This window comes from Cervus canadensis, chromosome 6 (assembly GCF_019320065.1).
Source record: "Cervus canadensis isolate Bull #8, Minnesota chromosome 6, ASM1932006v1, whole genome shotgun sequence".
NCBI classification, from domain to species: domain Eukaryota; kingdom Metazoa; phylum Chordata; class Mammalia; order Artiodactyla; family Cervidae; genus Cervus; species Cervus canadensis.
In genome coordinates, this window is record NC_057391.1 from 50,020,807 (window position 1) to 50,041,495 (window position 20,689).

Sequence of the window (20,689 nt, forward strand, 5' to 3'; positions counted from 1 at the left end):
CACAAGGCCAGCCGTGTTCTGAGCTTAGGGTCTGCCTGTTTGTTGGACTCACAGACCATGTTATCCCGGAGCAAGTGTTATATCTGCATGAAAAGGCAACACTGGAGCCCACGACTGGTTTCCAGGAAGCTCTGCCTTTACCCTGACTCATGTTGACAGATAAGACAGGAGGTCTACCCGAGGGTGCTTGAGTCCTTCCTACCTAGGAAACCAGATGCAGACGAGACTCTGGAGAAGGAAAGTCTCATCTCTCAAGGAGAAGTTTTGGGGCATCGTGGGTGCCTGAGTTGAGGACACTCGTGTTCCTGTGACCACCAGCTGAGCATCAGAATCGCTCTCTAGTATCTGGATGGTGGGAACCTTGAAAAAGATACCCCCTTGTCATGGCAAGGGTAGAGGTCTGGGCAGTCCCACAGGACTTTGGAAGCATCCATCTTGGAAGACCAGGGCAGTAAACACCTGTATTGAGGTAAGAAGCAGGATAAATTCAAGGGAGACTCCCAACCACCAGACCTCAGTTTTCCCAAGGTCTGAGCAGCAGAAATCCAAGAAGGGTCCTGATTATCAGCGCTTCTTAATAATGATTATAGCTTCTGCCTGGGAGGCTTGAAGATCAAATAGAAAACACGACTCCAAGGAGATGGAGCCCACCAGAGGCTGCTCTGGGCTCCTGACTTGCCTCTAGTTTATTTAGTGAAAACAGCAGCAATGAAGAGCCTGCACGGGCAAGGTGTCAAGGGCAAGGGTTGAAACAGCTGTGGGGCTGTCAACCTGTGCAAATCCACCCACCATCAAAGCTCAGTCCAACTAACTTCTCTTCCTTTTGCTTCTCTAGGCCCTCGCTGGACCACATGCGTCTCTCCCTCCTCTGAGCCCCTTACAGTGTGCAGTTTAGCATTTTATTTTATTTAGTCTCATAATCTAATTGTTCGTTGTACACTGAGTTACCACAACAAAATCACATTTGTGTCTTTCAGTTCTTTGAAATGAGAGTTACAGTAGCAGGCGTGCAGCAGGTGTTTAATACTTAATCTAATTGGGGATCAGAAAATAAGAGCTTGTAGAAACGTTCGTATAACTTCCTCCTTTCACAGAAGAGTACGCAGATCCAGAGAATTGCTGCTTTATCCATTTCACAGGTGTCTAATGAAACTTTCAAGCCAGCGTGCTGGGTGCTGTGCAGGAGACAGAGATGCCCAACAGAGGGGCCTGGCTCTCATGGACCTTTCCGTGAGGCATGGATAATAGGATGCTTGCTCCAATCACCAAAGGGGGAAACCCATGAGGAAAGTAAAAATAAGCCTGAGGGGTCTCAGGTGAGGGAGATAATAGGCCTTCTGACGGACTCTGGGTGATTTTATGAAAAAGGTGGCAGCTGAATTCCATGTGGAAAGATGTGCTCTGTGGGAACAGGGAAGGGGTCTCCAAGCGGGAGTGGACCGTGGCCTTCACCAAGCTTTACATCCAAGTCAACACCAGCCACGGGAGTCCACTGGGACCGGTGTGACTGTGGCTGCCCTCCATGCCCAGCCTCCTGGGGGGTGTCTGCTGAGGAAGAACATGCGTGTGCACCAGACTCAGAGCTCAGAGCTCCTCTTGATGTGGTCACCCAGCTCTCCACACCCAAAGAGGGCTGCCTCTCTCCTCTCCTCAGTTCTATTTACTCCTTCTGGGGCTTCTCTGGCGGCTAAGACTGTAAAGAAGCCTGCACGGAGGGAGAGCCAGGTTTGATCCCTGGGTGGAGAAGATGCCCTGGAGAAGGGCAGGGACCACTCCAGGTATTCTTGCCTGGAGACTCCCATGGACGGAGATGGGCTCTGAGCCTCTCGGGTGGGCTCAGCCCCGGCACCCTAGACCGAGGCCCAGCTGGCCGCAGCGCCTCGGCCCACACGTGCTGCGCGTTAGGCTCTCCCCTCAGGGCTTAGCGGGTCGTCACAAGGTTCACATCGCGCCCCGGAGACAGATGCTGCTGGCTTCTCTCTCAGCTCCTCTTCTGCAGGCGCTCCGCCCCAGGGTCTGCTCTTGCGCGAGGGAAGCCAGGCTGGGCCCTGTTTCTGGTAAAAGCAGTGGGTGGATGAGCGAACTCGGTCCGGACAGGCCCAGAGCTTCCAAGCCTTCCCCGGTGAGCCCCCCTACCCCCTTCACTGCTTGCCCGCAGCCCTGCCTTCAGATGGCTCCGCACAACCCTCCCACCTGCACAGAAGGGTCCCTTACCCCAACCCTGCCGGCGGTTCAGTTCCGCCTTCCCCAACCACGGGAGTAGCACCCGGGCTTCTGCTCCCCCGGCTGCCCCACACTGGGTTTGTCCAGTGGCCAAAGCAGTCTCTCCAGGCCTGCCTGCTTTCTTGTGTCTCCTGTTGCTTGTTTCCTTTGGATTTAAGGGGAGAGGGACAGCATCAGGATACCCAGGCAGCAGCAAGGGGGACGGAACAGACAGATGCAGATAAGGTGCTTCTCTCTTCTTAGCTTAACAGCCTGCCTCACAAGTTCCTCTCCATTCCTCCCTCTAGGCCTGGATCTTCAGCCTCCCACCTTCAACTTAACTTCTAGCTTCTGACGGCCATGTCAAGGGGAGTTCTGAAAGTGGCACCTGGAGGAAAAGGGAGCCTCCTGGGCCCTCCGGCAGCTGGTGAGGCCCTTCTGCCTTATTTTTGTTGTTGCTCAGTCGCTGAGCTGTGACCGCATGGACTGCAGCACGCCAGGCTTCCCCATCCTTCACTATCTCCCAGAGTTTGCTCAAACTCATGTCCATTGAGTCAGTGATGCTGTCCAACCATCTCATCCTCTGTCATCCCCTTCTCCTCCTGCCCTCAACCTTTCCCAGCCTCAGGATCTTATCCAATGAGTCAACTCTTCACATCAGGTGGCCAAAGTATTGGAGCTTCAGCTTCAACATCAGTCCTTCCAATGACTATTCAGGGTTGACCTCCTATTGATCGGTTTCTGATTGTTTGCATTTCCATCTGGTGGCACTAGGAGTAGGTACTGTGGGAAGATGCTCCAAGCCAGGGCACCTAAAGTGCTCCCTCTAGGCTGTGAGGCCTCTTGTCCCTTTGCCCTGGGCAAGCTTTAAGTCACCGTTGCTTTAGAGGTATGATATCCTTTTTACCTTTTACATGTTTAAGCTGCTCTGTCCCAAAATTTAGTTCAAGTGAACATTTATATATGGCAAAACTGATTCAGTTCCTATCTTTGGCAGCTGTGCTTTTCACACTGTCTCATGTCACTCTGTCTGAGGTAGGGCAGTACATCAGGGCTGTACTCGATTTTCTTTTTTCCTCCTTCCAACTATACCTCGTTCTTATGCCCATGGATGGGGGCCTCTGTTTTCCCATCTGTCTGTCTGTCAGGCAGGCATGGGCAGTGCTGATGCTGGCCAGACTGAGCTCACACTATTGCCTTAAAACTTCCAGGTCCTTTTAAACACTCCTGCTTAGGACTCTCTGTGGATCTGGACTGAGAGAAAAGGCTAGAGGGGTGACTTCTTTGCTGTAATCTGCCACAAAGTCCTCATATTAGAACATATAAGGGCAGCAACCTCTGGTCACCTGGCCTGACAATGCGACCGCCCTGGGAACCAGTGGTCACAGACCACCCAGCTTCAGGCCAAGTCACTGAACAGAGTTTCACTGGTCTTTCTCTACTCCCAGCTCCAAGAAACCACACCAGCTCACAGTTAAGATTCAGGAGATATTCATGGACAAAGAGGACATAAAATATACAGACATTAAGTACTTAATATTGATCTCCTCAAAAGAGGTTTAACACTAGTAAAAAACTGAAAATAGACTCAAAATAATTTTCCTTTTAGAAATTGTCCTGTGGAAGCATTTGAATGTATGATAAAGAATATCCTTCTCAATCTACTAAGCAAATGTTGTAGAATCTGTGAACCCAAGGCTAACACCCTGGAAGCTTTCTCTCTAGTCTGCAGGCCTTGGCTCCCTCTAGTGTCCCTGACTCAGCCTTTGTTTCAGGCTTAAAATGCCCAAGACCTAAGAAGTCTCTTTATATGGAAATTCAAAGGCAGGTTCAAGGAACTTCTCTTCCTCTTAGCCTTCCACGGCAACTCTTGACCACATTCATCTTAACATTTTATTCTGTTTAAAATTCTTCCATGTGTGGTATTGTCTTGACCCCTGCCCCCCAAATGTGCCCACAATTTCAGGCATGCAATAAATATCTAATACTTACTTTAAATTTGGGCATCAAAATAGTAGAGTCTAGGAAAGCTAATATAGCTTCTCTCTTAGAATGGGAAATAGATCCAGAGAAGTGATGCTGTATTTATTCCACAGGTGTCTAATGAAACTTTCAAGGCACTGTGCTATGCCCTGTGCAGGAGACAGAGGTTCTCAAGAGCCTGGCTCTCGTGGACCTTTCAATGAGGCATGGAAAATAGGATGTGTGCCCTAATTACCAAGGGAGGAAACCCAAGAGGAAGGTAAGAATAAGCCTGAGGGGATCTCAGGTGAGGGAGTGATGTTATGCTGAGGGACTCGGTTTTACAGAGAAGGTGGCACTTGAGCTCTGTCTTGAAGTATTTGGATATGAAGGGATAGAGGGATAGTGTGGTGGTGTGGAAGCACATTCAGGGAAGGAAACAGAAGGAAAATATAAGAAACTAGGACCGGAATGCCTCAAGGTCGAATAATAGCTGACCTTGAATGCAAGCCAAGAAGCCTGCATTCTAACGAGTAAGCAAGAAGCATTACAAAGGAAGAACTTCATAAAAATTGCAACTTCTTGAACATGTTTTGAACTCTTTCAAAAGTGAATTCTCCATCCTCAGAGGTTTACGTACCAATTGGATGTACTTTTATCCAGTTTATGATTATCCTCTTCTGATTTATAGAGATTTATGAAGGGAATTCATGCATGGACCAGGTAACTGTTGTGGTTACTGCTGATTGAGATTACAGAATCAGGATTTTGGAACTAGAAAGTGACCCTAACATCATAGGAGGGGAAACTGAATTTCTTTTTGTATTTAGTAACTGCTAAATGTATACTTCCACAATTAATGAATGACATGAAGAGAGTTGTGCTTTGTGTGTGTGTACTAAGTCATTTTCGTTATGCCTGACTCTTTGTGACCCTATGGACTGTAGCCCACCAGGCTCCTCTGTCCATGGGATTCTCCAGGCAAGAATACTGGAGTAGGTTGCCATGCCCTCCTCCAGGAGATCTTCCAGACCCAACGATCGAACCCTGTCTTATATCTCGTGCATTGGCAGGCGGATTCTTTTTGTATTTAATAGGTGCTAAATGTATGCTTCCACAATTAATGAATGATATAAACAGAGTTGTGCTTTAGGAAAAGGAATTTGGCCGCAAGGTTTAAACTATAGTAGCAAGAAGGGAGAGACTGGATATACGGAGACTGGTTAGGACACTATTATTCATTTTCAAGGCCTAAACTAGAATAGTGGAAATGGAGATGAAGATAGACATTGTGGATGTAGAATCAAGATGACTACTTTGTTGTAATTATCTGTGACTTGCTTCCTCAATGAACTGAAAATTCCATGGGAGCAAGAAGCATGTCTTATTTTACTCTCTGTCCCCTCTGCCTAACAATGACTAACACATGTAAGTGCTCAATAGGTATTGAATGAGTTTGTGGAGTCAGTGTTGGCTGGCTGTGTGAGCAAGTAGTTGAGATGGTATTATTTGATGGGCACTGGATACCCAAGCTTTTGGACAAGGGGCAGCCAGGGTCTCTGGATCTGAGCCCAGGACTTGGGCGGGGCAGAGTGGACACAGGGGGCAACAGTGTCTCTCCTGCCTCACTCTCCAGTCTGTCTAATCCATGCTGGGCAGGCCTTCATCTCCACAACCCCACCAGAACTTTTCACCTTTAGGGTACCCCATCCTTGCCTTGTCTTCCTTCTTTGACTTCACTTCTCATTAGCATTTGACACAGTTAACAATTTCATTCCTGGAACATGCCCTTCACTTAACTTCTAAGGCATTACTTTCCTGGTTTTCTTCCTACCTTGCTGATGGCCCCCTCCATTCTAATCGTTTTATTCCCGATCATTTGAATCAATGGTTCTCAACCTTAACTGCACATAAGAATCACTAGGAGCTTTTAAATCTCTAGACTTACTCTAGCTGCATCCCCAGACCAATTAAATCAGAATCTTTGAGAAATGAGTCCAAGTCCAATTCTTATTTAAAGTTCTCCTGATGATTCCAGTGTCATAAACTCTTGTTCCAAATATTAGCATTCCTCAGAGCTTAGTCCTAAGTCTCTTGGGTTTAGTCCTGCTGCTGCTGCTGCTGCTAAGTTGCTTCAGTTGTGTCCGACTCTATGCAACCCCATAGACGGCAGCCCACCAGGCTCCCCCGTCCCTGGGATTCTTCAGGCAAGAACACTAGAGTGTGTTGCCATTTCCTTCTCCAGTGCATGAAAGTGAAAAGTGAAAGTGAAGTCGCTCAGTTGTGTTTGACTCTTAGCGACCCCATGGACTGCAGCCTACCAGGCTCCTCCGCCCATGGGATTTTCCAGGCAAGAGTACTGGAGTGGGGTGCCATTGCCTTCCCCAGGGGTTTAGTCCTAGTCCCGTGCAATTCAAGAGAATCCTTATCATGTTGACATGTAGATCTATATTTACAGCCCCAACTTCTCTTTTGACTGATAGGTGTGTATGTGTAACTGTCAGCTCAAGATCTCCACTGGGATACAGACATCTCAAATTTAACAGATCCAAATAGGACTTTTGATTTTTCCTGGCTTCCAATTCTATTCCTCCCCAGCATCCCGCAACCCAATTGATGGCATTATTGTTCATCCAGTTGTGCCAGCAAAGAAAACCTGGGAGGTATCTCTGAGTGAATGCTTTTTTGTCATTCCCCACATCTAACCCATCATCAACTCCTGACAGTTTTATTTCTAAAATACATTCTAGACCCAGCCAGTTCCCATCACCTCTGCTACCACTGTTCTCAACTCTGACTGCTCCACAGCCACGGCTGCCTGACTGTTCTCCCTGACTTCACTCTTGCAGTTTTATAGCTCAACAGCCCTTAGAGGGCTCTTCAAAAACTTACATCATGTCATACTTCTTCCTGTTTAAAAATCTGTCCAGTGGCTTCCTTTTACATTTATTATTTTTTTTAAGCAAACAGATGTTTATTTATTTATTTGACTGTGCCAGTTTGTTAGTTGTAGTTTATGAACTCTTAGTTGTGGCATGTGGGATCTAGTTCCCTGACCAGGGATCAAATCTGGGAACCCTGCATTGGGAGTGCGGATTCTTAGCCCCTGGACCACCAGGGAAGTCCATTTCCTATTACGTTTAGAACAAAATTCAAACTCTTTGGTCTAGCCCTCAATGTTCTGACCTTTCCTGCTATCCAACCCCTCCCCCACTCTCTGCTTCATTTGCTCCATTCCTGCTGTACCTTCTTTTTGTTGTTTGTGGAATATAGCCTTTGCATCGGATGGTCTTTACCTAAATCTTCACATGGCTTGATACTTACTGTTCAGACCTCTGCTCACAAGCTGTCTCTTTAGAAGAGTAATTTGCCGACCTAGTTTCTCACAGCTAAAATAGTCAACATCCTTACCCCTAGTGGTCCTCCATCTTTTAACCTTGCCTTAGTCTCTTCTTAGCTTTTATGATGATCTGAATTTTTGTTTTTGTTTATTTCTGTCTCTCCCTAGTAAAAGACAGGTGACTCGTCTGCTTTGTTTATTACTGCTAGGTCCTCAGTAATTATCTGTTGAATGAATTATTAAATCCAGACTTGAAATTCAAACTGATAGTGAGGTAGCCTGTACTACCAAGCTGCCACTGTGAGGCAGATGAATAATCACAGCATGGGGCATAGTTAATTAAAGACTCTGTCAAAGGTGTTTTAGGAGGGTATATGGCTTAGCCTACAGCAGACTATCTGCCTTATACTTCCTTCCTTCCTCTAGTCAAGGTGTTTGAAACTCTTCTATTGGCAACTCAGATTCATGTCTCTACATTGAAAGCTTTTCACCGTCTCTTGAATTCTCTACCAGAATTCAAATGCTGTCAACATTTGGCTAGTGAAAGAACAAGGAAGGAAGATTTTCTGAGACACCAGACCAAGATAAGCAACTAAGAATAGAGGTAAAGCAGATGATGGTCGTATTGTATTTTCTTCACCATGCCATCATGGCTTTGACAGAGTCCCTGGAGGGTGTCAGTCCTATAGAAAGCCGGATGGCTTTAGGCCTTAACAAAAAACTTTCTGTGTGGGTTTCAATAGGACTAGCAAACTCCTAATTTCTCTCTCTCCTTGGTACTTCTTATTCCAATCCTCAGTATAATTTCCTGCATGTGGGGACTTGACAGTTTTGTATTCTATCCTCCTGATTGTTTTTCTATCACAGTAAATCAAACAACCCAACCTCTATCCATGAGAAAATAGTGATTTTTAAATGCCTAAACAATATGTTATAGTATTCTTAAATGCTAGTTAAAAACATGTTTCCCTATAAGGTAATATTTATCTTTTAATAACACATTAGAAACAAAGAATTTAATTTCTCTAGTATTCAAATTTGGGTTCCCTGAGAAGCAGACTCAGAGACGAAGGTTGGCATGCAGAGCATGTATCGGGGATCACTCTTGGGATTGACACTTGAGGGAGGGAAGGAGGCAGGACTAGGCAGAGTGAAAAGCTGAGCTCAGCCTGCGCAAAGGCCTCGGCTCAGGCCCTGGAGAGCTTCTCAGAAGAGCTGGGAAGGCCCTTTAGAGTTGACTCCCTTTGTGGTGATGTGGTGGGGCTTTCATACTCCCACATCAGACAGACATTGGATGCAAACTGGTCCCCTAAGAGAGAGGGCACTGTGTGGCCAAGTGCAAGTTCTGGAGGGGACTGACAGCTGAGGGTTATCTAGTGACAGCACTCCTAGCATCTAAGAAAATAAAGTCCTTAGATTGAAAGACAGATCTGGGCAGCACAACACAGCATCCATTACATCGACTGTTTTCGTGTTGATGTCACTTTGTGGTCTCTAATACTATTCTGGGTATCTATCGCAAAGCAGTTGGATTACTTAGGTACTGAGAATCTCCATTGAGTTGGCTACTGAGGAATCTTTTCTTGTTAATGCTGTGCTTCTGAAATACTTTCATTTTTCTGTTCACTCGTACCATATTTTTATGCACATAAGGTTGTTGGTTTTTTATGATCTTGTCATTTTTTTTTTTTTTTGTAACAGAGAAGGGTTTATTGCTTGGGCCAAGGAGGGAGAATAGTCAACTCATACTCAGAAGAACTCAGATCCCTGGTGGTTTTCAGAGAAGAGGGTTTTTGGGGTTTTTTTTTTTGGTTTTGGTTTTAATTGTTTGTTTTTGGCTGCACTGGGTCTTTGTTGCTTTGCATGGACTTTCTCTAGTCGCAGAGAGTAGGGACTACTCTTCATTGCAGGACAAGGGTTTCTCATTGCGGTGGCTTCTCTTGTTGTGGGACACAGGCTCTAGGCATGAGTGGTTGTGGATCTTGTCATTCTTATTTAACATTTTGGGAAGCAGTCACAGGATGTACTAGGTCCTCAGATTGTTTCTTGGCCATCTGTAGTGGTCAGTCTGGATTAGAAAGGTAAGATTTGACTCTTTCTAATCCTGCGGTCTCATATGAACCCCTATCCCAGAGGTTTTCTTTAAAATAAATAAATAAACAAAATAAATCCCTCAGTCTGATGCTGGAGGAACTAATTATTCAGGCTTCCCATTATAGTTTTGTCTGTGTAAGGACTGTAGATAGGGGCCCTGAGTAAGCATATTTGAGAATTAATGTGTTCAGAAGTGGGAAGTAAAACTGAGACGGCCTACATGGGGGAAAAAATGATGATCCTTATTATGTAAGTGAGGCAATAAGGACCTATGATTGTTGGCTTTATTGCTCAGGTGAAGCCTGTGGACAAAAACAAAAGGACCCTGTATCTACTACAGTTTTTCAAAATGGCAAATTTGGTCTCTGAAATGAGACTAAATTATAACTTGTTCATTTCTGCAAAAACATGGACATGAAAGTGCAAAGTTATACTTAGTAAATTTGACATACGTTCAAGCAAGCATTAAGCAGATAATAGATTCCTATTAGAGATGGTCTACTTGTCTGGAATTCGCATATTGTGCTTGGGACTAGGAGTTGGTATCAGGTGCCTTGCAGGCCCATGTCGGTCTCCCTGCACTACTCCTGGCATCTGAGTATGAGGAGGGAACTTCACCTGTTCCCTCACAGCTTCAGTTTGCTGCTGCTGCTGCTGCTAAGTCACTTCAGTCGTGTCCGACTCTGTGCGACCCCATGGACAGCAGCCCACCAGGCTCCTCTGTCCACGGGATTCTCCAGGCAACAATACTGGGGTGGGTTGCCATTTCCTTCTCCCAGTTTACTGCTAGGCAGGCTCTACTCAGTGTTTTTGTGTGGATGACAATATAGTCCAGTGGTTTGGCATGTGACTCTGACTCCGGGCTTCATCACTTAGTAGTTGTATTATGTTAGGCATCCTAAATTATCTGCTTTGATCCTTAAGTTTCTTCCTCTCTAAATTTACAATGACCATAGTGCCTACTCCTGGAGTTGTGATTAAGCAGTACATGTGAGGTACTGATGGTACCTAGTAAAACCGGTAAATATTACATATTTTTATTTTCTAGGAGTGAATTTAGAGGTATAAGGTTGAGAGTCACTTGGACAATTCTAGGACAAAGAGAGGGGCAGATAGATGTTTACTGAGTTGATGATTCTCTTTTTTTTTCCTGAAAAAGATTTGTTTCTCCTTCACTCTTGTAATGTTAAGTGAACCCAGTTTATTTACATGATACATATTTTGCCATGCAGCTCACTGAATTGCACTCAGTGTAACACAACAAAGTCAGCACTATCTTTCTATTTGAAAATGGTTTTCTAGAGAAAGATAATTCTTTTAAATGAGTTAACTACAACCTTACAATTCACTATAAACAATTTAAAACAGCCCTGAATAGGTAATTCTTTGACTGTTTTATTCTTTCTAATTTATTTACTTGATTGTAGATAAAGTAAGTAAATTAAGTAAGTAAAATAGCAACAAAGAAGTTTCCATGCAGAGTTAAAACCAATAAGAGGGAGATTCCCTCTTTAAAGCTAAATGTAGCTATGAGAGCTACATCTACAGATTAGATAATTTATTGGTAACAAAGCTAGTATTAAATGTTAAGTTAGGAGTGGCCATTGCTGTCACTGAAAGTCCAGGCATAGCTATTTCTGTCAACCACAAAGATATGTCAGTTAAGGAAATGGATTTGCCTATGCCAAAATGCCTTCTCTAGCTGAGCAGAACAAGATGTGGACTCAGCAAACCATTTTTCTCAAAGAAAGCATTAAAAAAACTTAACACAATTTCAAATTTTGATCTGGTAGCCAACTTAGGCTCTGCCCATCTGAGGTATTATTAAATGGGCAGGAAGAATGGGTCTCTGTGAAATCTAAAACATTTGTAGCATTCTTATCCCATAATCTAAGTATTTTAAGCTTAATGTTTAACTTCTATGTTAGAAGACCTATTGATTTTCATGTGTGAGAAAGTGAAAGTGAAGTCGCTCAGTTGTGTCTGACTCTTTGCTACCCTGTGGACTATAGCCCACCAGGCTCCTCTGTCCATGGGATTTTCCAGGCAAGAGTAATGGAGTGGGTTGCCATTTCCTTCTCCAGGGGATCTTCCCAACCCAGGGTTCGAACCCAGGTCTCCTTCATTGCAGGCAGATGCTTTAACCTCTGAGCCACCAGGGAAGCACTGGTGTGAGAAAGTGTCTCTTAAATACCATATAGATTTTTTTCTGGTTGAACATGCCCCATGTTTGATTAGCAACAAATATTTACTGTATGCCTGCTATGAACCAATTATATACTAGGTGGATGTTCTGAGTAGAGATAAAAAGAGAATTTAAAAGGTTAATAGGTGAATGTCTTTCAAAAAACTATTGAAAATGTGCATTATTTTTATACTTTACATTCATGAGTCTGAGTGAACTCAACTCTCTGCTTCCTTAAGAGTTGGGGCCACATCTCCATGGTATTTTGGTAAAATTTCCATTATCTCTGACAAGCATCCACTTGACACATTTGTTAAGTGATACTGAAGACTGCTGTAGTCATTAGGGGAGACAGTAATTCTAAGGGCAACCTGATTACTAGTAATATAGTTTCTCTTATTAGAAGAAAGTTAGTTACAGGTATAAACTCAGACTGAATTAATGATACAGTCTGTTTTCTAGACATCGGGCTTTAAAAAAGGTTTGAGGAGTTAAGCTTTATTTATTTAAAATGAAACACAAGACAATCAAGCTGAAATAATCAGAAAAAGGAAAAATGGAATAGTTAGAGAAGGGAAGTTAAAATGAATGCCACTGCATCTCTCTGAAATTATAACTATGTTGGTAAAGGGTTTGGTATCTTGCCCACTACAGGTGAGAATAATTTCTAAAATATAAAGTCAAGATTTCTCTGAAGACATCTGGAAAGATTAGCATTCAATAGAATTGAAAGTAATCAAGATTTGGTTTTTAATTTATTTCTATTTCATTCCATTATTGCTTCTTCCATCTTACTTCCTTCCCTATTTTTAATGTTTATTTTTATTTATTTGGCTGTGCCAGGTCTTAGTTGTGGTGTGCAGGATCTTTGATCTTCATTGCAGCACGTGGGATCTTTAGTTGCGGCATGTGGGATCTAGTTCCCTGACGAGGGATTAGACCTGGGCCCCAGACATCGGGAGCTTGAAATCCTAGCCACTGGACGACCAGGGAAGTCCCCATCCTACTTCCTTTCACTTAAGGAAATCTCAATTTATTTTGGCTTCTCTGTGAAGACTGTGAGAAGGATATGCAGGGCTCTACCCATAATTTCCTGAATCAGACCATCTGGAGGGTGTGATTCATTCACCTGCACATTTTTTGGTAGTAAAATAAATGCAACATATTTTAAACGTTTTTAGTGTACAGTTCATTGGCATTAAGTATATTCACATCATTGTGTAACTGTTGCATCATCCATTTCCCAAACTCTTTTCTTCTTATGAAACTGAAAGTCTGTGCCAAGTAAACAGGGACTACCCACTCTTGTCTCCTGCCCCATCCCCTGGCACCCCTCCCTAATCCTAACCCTGGCTTTATGACTTTCACTCTTCTAGGTATCGTACACAAGTGGAATCAGACAGTATTTGTCTTTTTGTGCCAGGCTTATTTCACTTAGGACAATGTCTTCAAGATTCATCCATGTTGTAGCATGTGTCAGAGTTTCATTTCTTTTTAAGGGTGGATAATATGCCCTTGAGTATACATATCACATTTTGTTTACTCATTCATGCATCCATGGTCAGTTGTGTTGCTTTCACCTTTTGACTTCTGTGAATAATGCTGCTATGAATTTGGGTGTACAAATTTCTTCAAGACTTACTTTCAATCATTTTGGGTATATGCCCAGAGGTAGGATTTCTGGATTGTATGGTAATTCTATTTTAATGTTTTAATAAAGAACCAAACTGTTTTTCATGGCAGCTACACCATATATATTCCCACCAACATGAGCTCTGACTTGCCACATCCTTGCCAACAATGGTTGTTTTCTTATTTTGTTTTTAAAAATAGTAGTTACCCTAGTGGATGTCAGGTTGTATCACACTGTGGTTTTGACTTGCATTTCCCTAATAGGTTAATAATGCTGAGGGTCTTTTCTTGTGCTTGTTGGCCATTTGTATCTCCTTGGAGAAGCGTCTATTCAAATTCTTTGCCCATTTAAAAAATTGGTTGGGTTTTGTTATGGTTGTTGAATCGCAAGAGTTCTCTATATATTCTGGATATTGACCCCTTATCAGATAGATGATTTGTAAATATTTTCTCCTATTCTCTGGATTGCCTTTCACTCTGTTGATTGTGTATTTTGATGCATAGATTTTTATTTTGATGTAGTCCAGTTTATCTATTTTTTCTTTTGTTACCTGGGCTTTTGACGTCCTGTCCAAGAAAACATTGCCAAATCTGCTGTCATAAACCTTTCCCCCTATGTTTTCTTCTATGAATTTTACAGTTTTAGCTCTTTGGTTTAGGTCTTTGGTTCATTTTGGATTAATTTTTGTATATGATGATGTAAGGGAAGGATCCAGTTAATAAAACTGCATTCTCATTCAGAACTAAAACTGCACAAACAAAATAAAACACTTACAGTGTGAAAAGCAGTTTTCAATATGTAACTCTTACATTACAGCATATACAGTACAATCTCTGTTAAAATATACGTGGGTGGTTCACCAAGGTGTTAATAGTCATAATCCCTGGGTGAAGAAATATAGTGTTGTGTTCTTATATTTAGTTATCTATATCCTTATGTTCTGACAATATAATGCTTTTGCAATAATAAAGCAACAAACAAAATTTGTAGCAAACATCATACTTAGAAGATAAGATGTCAAGCATGTAACTTAAGGTTGCCACTATTAGTTCTTATAGTTGACATTTTATTGTAGGTTCTGGCCAGTCCAATAAGGATAGAAAAAAATTTAATGGTGAAAGGAAAGGAAATAAAAAGCATAAATATGAAAACTTAAGGGAATCTACAGATAAATGATAAGAATTATAAGTGGATTCAGCAAGATTAGTGGATATAAAGTCAATATGCAGAAATGTTTTGCATTCCTATACAACAGCAATAAGCAGAAAACTTATTTTGTAAAAGATAGAATACTGGATGTCTGTCTCTGCCTTCAGATTTACTATTCACTCTTATCCATGGTTGGTAATGACTTATTGACTTGTGATGAGAGGCTTCTCATTAACCAGTAGGAGATCAAGGAAGGGTAAAAGAAGATGGGTTTTATATTGCCTCACCCCTCTCCCTGTGGGGTTGTTCCTGGCTGACTGTATACCTTGACCAGAGATGCCAGCTCCCATCAAGAGCTCTGTCCATGGAGTAGTTTTTGGCTTTGGGTTCTAGAAAATCTGCTCCTCCTTTTGCCTTTAGGTTTAGAAATGGTAACAGTTCCCCTTGTTACTGAATAATTTCTGGTTTCCCTAAACCCTGCTTATATCTTTGTAAATTACCCAAATGAGGGTGCTGTTTCCTACTTGGTATAGATGATATAGATGATATCTTAAATGATATAGATATGGTGGCAGCAGCAAAGTAATGAGGAATAAACCTAACAAAAAGAAACATGAAAACTTTATAGAGAAAATTACAAAACTTAATAAAAGATTTCTTAAAAGACATTATAAAGATGTACCATGTACTAGGATGGCAAGGCATACTCTCATAGAGATGCTGGGTTTTCTCCAAATTGATCCATAGATTCAATGAAATTCCAGTCAAATTCCAAATAGTTTTATTTTTTCATGAAACTTGGAAGGGAAATCTTAATTTATATATACAAATTAAAGATAAATAATAGCCAAGAAAGTTTGAAAAACAGCAAATCTGGTAGAGTATTATTATGATTCTATATAATATTATATTAAAGTATTATTAGAAACATACAGTAATTAAAAACATGAAATTGGTGCATTGTAAATTATTAGGAAAAGATTGTGATGCTGAGACAATGATTATCCATATGGACAAAAGAATAACAAAATTTTGCACTTATATTACATTATAAAAAGAGATATAAATATTAGCTGAATTATAGATGGTTTATGAAAAGTTTTATGAACTTACATCATTGAAGGATTGCTTAAATAAGGCATCCCCCCCATAAGACATAAAGGAAATAATTGATAAATTTGACTATAGTAGATTTAAAATTTCTGGCATTAAAAAGGATTTTAGAGAAAGTAAAAATATAAGCCATAGCTTGGAGAAAACAAAGTAGATGTACATTCCTACCGTGGAGTAATCTCACAAACGTGATGTCAAACTAAAAGCAATGTGCAGAAGTATGGCTCAGTTTTATCATTAAAGTATGCAAAATAATATTACTTATTTTTTAGAGGTAGATTCCTGGTATTAAAAGTATAAGACCTACATGAGAATGGTAACTGCTATTAAATACAGTGTTATCTCAAGAAGGAAGAAGTAAGACAGCATGTAGGTGCACGAAACAGCTTCCATGGTTTTTTATGCTGAGCTGTGAAAACGCGGTGTCATATTATTCTCCACACTTTTCTGTGTGTCGGGATTATTACCATTGCAAGTAGCAGTGATATAAAAGTAGAAACTAGATATCAGAAGTCAAAGTTCAATAAATTAAATGTTACGGGATTTAATTTTTAAAATCTAAATTAAATACTAACTAATATTTAAAGGAAAATAGGAAAATATAGCATTATCTAAATAAAAAGATGTCAAAAGAGGATAACATAAAATATATCCGTATTAACTGGAGATCAAAACTGTATTTTGGTTTTTTTTTTTTTTTTTGCTAGAAAATTAACCAACATCTTTTTTACTAATAATTCAGTGTTGACCCAAGGTAAAGGCTATGTAAAGAAACATAGAAGCCAAAGAAGAAAAAGAAACACAATGGAATTAGCTGAAGTAGGTGTGGGCAGAAATAAAATCCCTGATCAGATGTCCTTGAGCACTTCAGAAATCGGTTAAGAATTTCACAAAACCACTGTCTGTCATTTTATAAAACTCTGGTAGAGTGTGTGATGAGATTCTTAATGCAGAAAAATGTCAGCACAAGGACTTTTTTTTTTTTTTGGAAAATAATTGCCTTAGTATTATGTCTGTCAGGTCAAATTCCTTGCCCAGAATACTGTTGAACCTGTTGTGAAAGCATTAATTTGTAAATCTTAAAAAATAGTGTTGGACTTAAAGTCAACATGAGTTGGTGAAGATTAAAATCTGTCAGTTGAGTAATTTTCTTCTGTGATGGGTCTGTTAAAGGGCAGCAACAGTGTAATTAATTGCTTGAGGCTGAGAAACCCAATTAATCTCTAAGCTGACTTTTATTTCATATAATGTTAGAGCTAGAAGAGACCTCAAGGATCATCTAACCCACTCTCTTCATTTTATAGATGAGGAAACACACATCAGGGAGGTTAAATGACTTGTTCAAGGTCAAAGATACTGTCTGTCCTTGCCACTGTATCCTGTAAATAAGTTCAGTTGCTTTTATGAGTTTATAGTTGGTTTTATGAGTTTCTTTGCAGGTGATCATGAAATTTGATTTGGCATTTTTTGGCCACGCCATGAAGCTTGCAAGATTTTAGTTCCCCTACCAGGGATTGAACTTGTGCCCCTTGCATTGGAAGCACAGAGTCTTAACCACTGGACTGCCAGAGAAGTCCAAAATATTGTGTGAACATGGTTTTCTTCTGATAGTTCATCTCATAAATGTCTCCTTAAAAGAGTTTCTAAGCCTCAGTTTTTAAGATTTAAAGCCTGTTTGATAATATTTATGCAGCAAAGGGGTGTGGGGAGGGGCAGACGGTGTCCCAGTCTGCACACTGAACAGAGGAACCCTGGAAACCAAGGACAGCCCTTTTGTGGACCTGTGGAAAGACAGGGGTCTCCATTTGATAGTGTGAATGACACCTAGTCCTGATGGTAACTTGCAGGCCATGCCATTTCCCAAGGATACTATGGGTCTGATTGTAAGACGTAAGTAGGGAAACCTGGTGTGTAGAGTATTTTTGGAGCCTGGAGGGCTACAACCCATAGGTTCCCAAAGAGTCGGACACGACTGAAATGACTTAGCCCGTACACACACATGAATAGGGCAGCAGTGACAAGTAAGATGACCTATAAGAAGATCAGCAGATGGGACAGCTACTGAAATGTGGGAAGCATGGTGGCATGCCATTGTCACTTTGGCAGGGCTAAGCATGGCAGTGCTCGCCTGAAGCTGCTCCCGGCCAATGCCGGAGTATTTTGAACCCAACATGGACACCTCTGATGCAAAGTCTTTGCTTGGGGACTGGCAGAGACTCGCAATTGTGCTACAGTTTGAGGCTCCCCCCATCTTGTTTCTTCTCTCCTTTTATCGGTGTCAGACCTGTAACAGTTCTGAAGCCTCTCCCTGTTTCCCTCTACTTCCCTTCCTCCTTCATCCTTTATAGACCCTTCCCAAAATAAATGTCTTGACCAACCAATTCTGTCTTGCCATCTGCATCTCAGAAGACTGTAGCTGATGCAGAGTGTAGTTATTGCCCTGGTTAATGCCACGGAGGGATAAAAAATAACTTGAAAAATAATTAAGACCCTACTCTGCTGGTGAGGGTTTCAGAGTAATGGTTTCTCTTTGGTTGTTGTAGTTCCCTTTATTACAATTCCTTAACTCTGCTCCTTTGTGGGAAAAAAAAATCCATGTTTCATAGATGCTAAGATATACTTTCTTTTTTCATTTTAACCTTTCTGAAATTGGGATAGTTCTTAAAATTGATGATGTGCCAATTTACCTGGCAGAGGTTTTTCTTCTTTATTGATGAATAAAATAACAGTGCATCCTACCATTGATGTGCTATAGATTCAATAAAATACATTAGCTTGATTCAGGTCATCAGATGCCAGCAACTATAATGGATTTTGAAGAACTAAGGGGCTGGATTAGCCTTAGAGGGTTGTAATTTTGCTATTTTTTAGGTATATCTACAAGGAAAGGAAAACCCTAAGGAACAGGGTTGTATTATGAAGAGGTGTACAGCAGATAATTGTGGCCATAGATGAATTAATATAGAAATAACTAGAGATCCAATGAAACATTGAGCGATCACAGAACACAAGGCAATGTGTTTCTCACTCTGGTTCTATTTACTCTTTTTTTTTTTCTCTATTTACTCTTATTCTTCCTTTTCTGGCTGCTTTTACGACTGCTATTTCCTTGTAGGCCAGAGTGACCTTGTTTTTCTGGTTATTCTGTCATTCTTCCATCACTACCTTGTATACTGAAACCTGTGATAATAAAGGTTTTCCCGTTTATGTGTTGAACCCCAAGTTGGCATGTGGGCAAGAAACACTGCATGGAAGACCAAATAAATTCAAACTTAGCAGCAGCCTCCAGGAAGGAAGGTCAGATGAAAGGATCTGGTGCCTGGATTCCCATAAATGTATCTGTTTATCTAGAATTGGATTCCTTGGCACTGACTGCTTCTAAAATTAGGACTGAAACCATTGTTTCCTTTCTCTACAGACACAGCCTTTATGCCTGGATGAGTTTCCCCTAGCACTCTCCATATTTCCAAAGTGGGGAAGACTCTGCCTCTGAAAAAAAAATAATTGTTATTCCTTATGTGAACACAGATCAACCAGTACTGGGTACTCAATAGTTATTATTCTTGTTCTACAAATACTATGTAGAATATAAATTGTACAATGTGTATACCACTAGTATATTACATATTTTATTGTGTATAAATTAAAAGTATATAGTTTATGATATATTGCTAGCATGTGTGTTTTATTATAATAATAAGTTATAATGCAAAACTGAAGGCTAGGTTCACATAGGAAAGAATAAATGAGGATCACTTTGATATATAATTCATAATCATTGAAAGGATTGATATAGTTTGTGGAAAACATTCCATAAAATGCGAAACTTGCTGTAATTCAGAAGTGAAGAGAATCTCCCTGAGATTGGAAAAGAGAAGCAATGTGATCTAATTCTGTAGTTTTTAAACTTCTTTGACCTTGACCCATTAAATAAGAAACACATTTTAGGTTATGATCCAATTTATATACATCCATTCTTTCTTTCAATAACTAAAACGTTTCACAAAACAATACCCATCTTACTCGATTTGATGCACTCGAATATTTTCTATGCTATTCTATTTTTATTTAAATACTATTTGTGATCCACAGTTTGAAAAATACTGAGGTCATGAAAAGAGCATGAGCTGGGGAGACAGACTGGGTACAAAAACTCTGTCCCAGTACAGGCCCTTTTTGTGAACTTGGCAAGTCATTTCTTTTGAACTTTTTTTTGGTAAAATGAACTGGGTTGTTCTGATGATTATAGACAATTATATATGAAGTGACTGGCATATGGTAGATGGTCAGTAGATGATAAGGTAGCAGGATAATACTTTCTGATATTAACTGTTTTCCACTGCATTTCCTTATACATGTTGCCATCTGTTACCTCAAGGTGGTCCAGCGATAAAGAATCCACCTGCAACGCCAGAGACACAGGCGATGCAGGTTCGATCCCTGGGTTGGAAAGATCCTTTGGAGGAGGATGGCAACCCACTGCAGTATTCTTGCCAGGAAAATCCAATGGACAGAGGAGCCTGGCAGATTGCAGTCCATAGGGTCGCAGAAGAGTCAGCCATGACTAAAGCGACTGAGCACAAGCAGAAGGTTGTTACAGGACTTCTCGCCCATTCTTTTCTGTTAGCTGTATCACTTGGCTGATACAGCTTCTCTCTTTCTCTGTCCCCCTCACACTCCCTGCTTCTCTCTCCTCTCTGGGAATGGAGCTGGCAGGGCTGGGTCTGAAGACAGAACTTTGGAAATATCCTTGTACTTCTACTTCTCTGCCTGGCTCCAAGTGCTCACAGCCAGCTTGGGCCCTTTGACTGCCTCTGCAGGTAGCTGCCTTCATCTGCCATTCCCCTGGAGGGTGGTCGTGTCCCACTTCTTCCCCCAGAACCTTAGAGTTACTCCTTGGGTTCCAAGTGTCCAGTCATTCTCCTTTCCTGTGAGGGTGCTTCCCACGAACCACCTCTCCCTGGCCGGCTCTCCAGTGCTCCGGACACACCTACCTTTCTCTAGCTACATA

At 41.4% G+C, this 20,689-nt stretch overlaps 1 protein-coding gene across 3 annotated transcripts in view; it reads left to right on the forward strand.

Moving 5' to 3' along the window:
- Positions 1 to 1,658: 1,658 nt before the first annotated feature.
- MNS1 (meiosis specific nuclear structural 1) overlaps positions 1,659 to 20,689 on the forward strand; it is a 104,779-nt gene continuing 85,748 nt past the window's right edge. Inside the window, exons 1-3 of one of the 3 annotated variants that reach the window (XM_043471884.1) lie at positions 1,659 to 1,778; positions 2,511 to 2,629; positions 4,299 to 4,444. The gene's annotated coding sequence lies outside the window, so the exon portion shown is untranslated. Of the gene's footprint in view, positions 1,779 to 2,013; positions 2,123 to 2,343; positions 2,630 to 4,298; positions 4,445 to 20,689 lie in introns of those variants that run through there. The other 2 variants (XM_043471885.1, XM_043471886.1) reach the window with 2 other exon arrangements.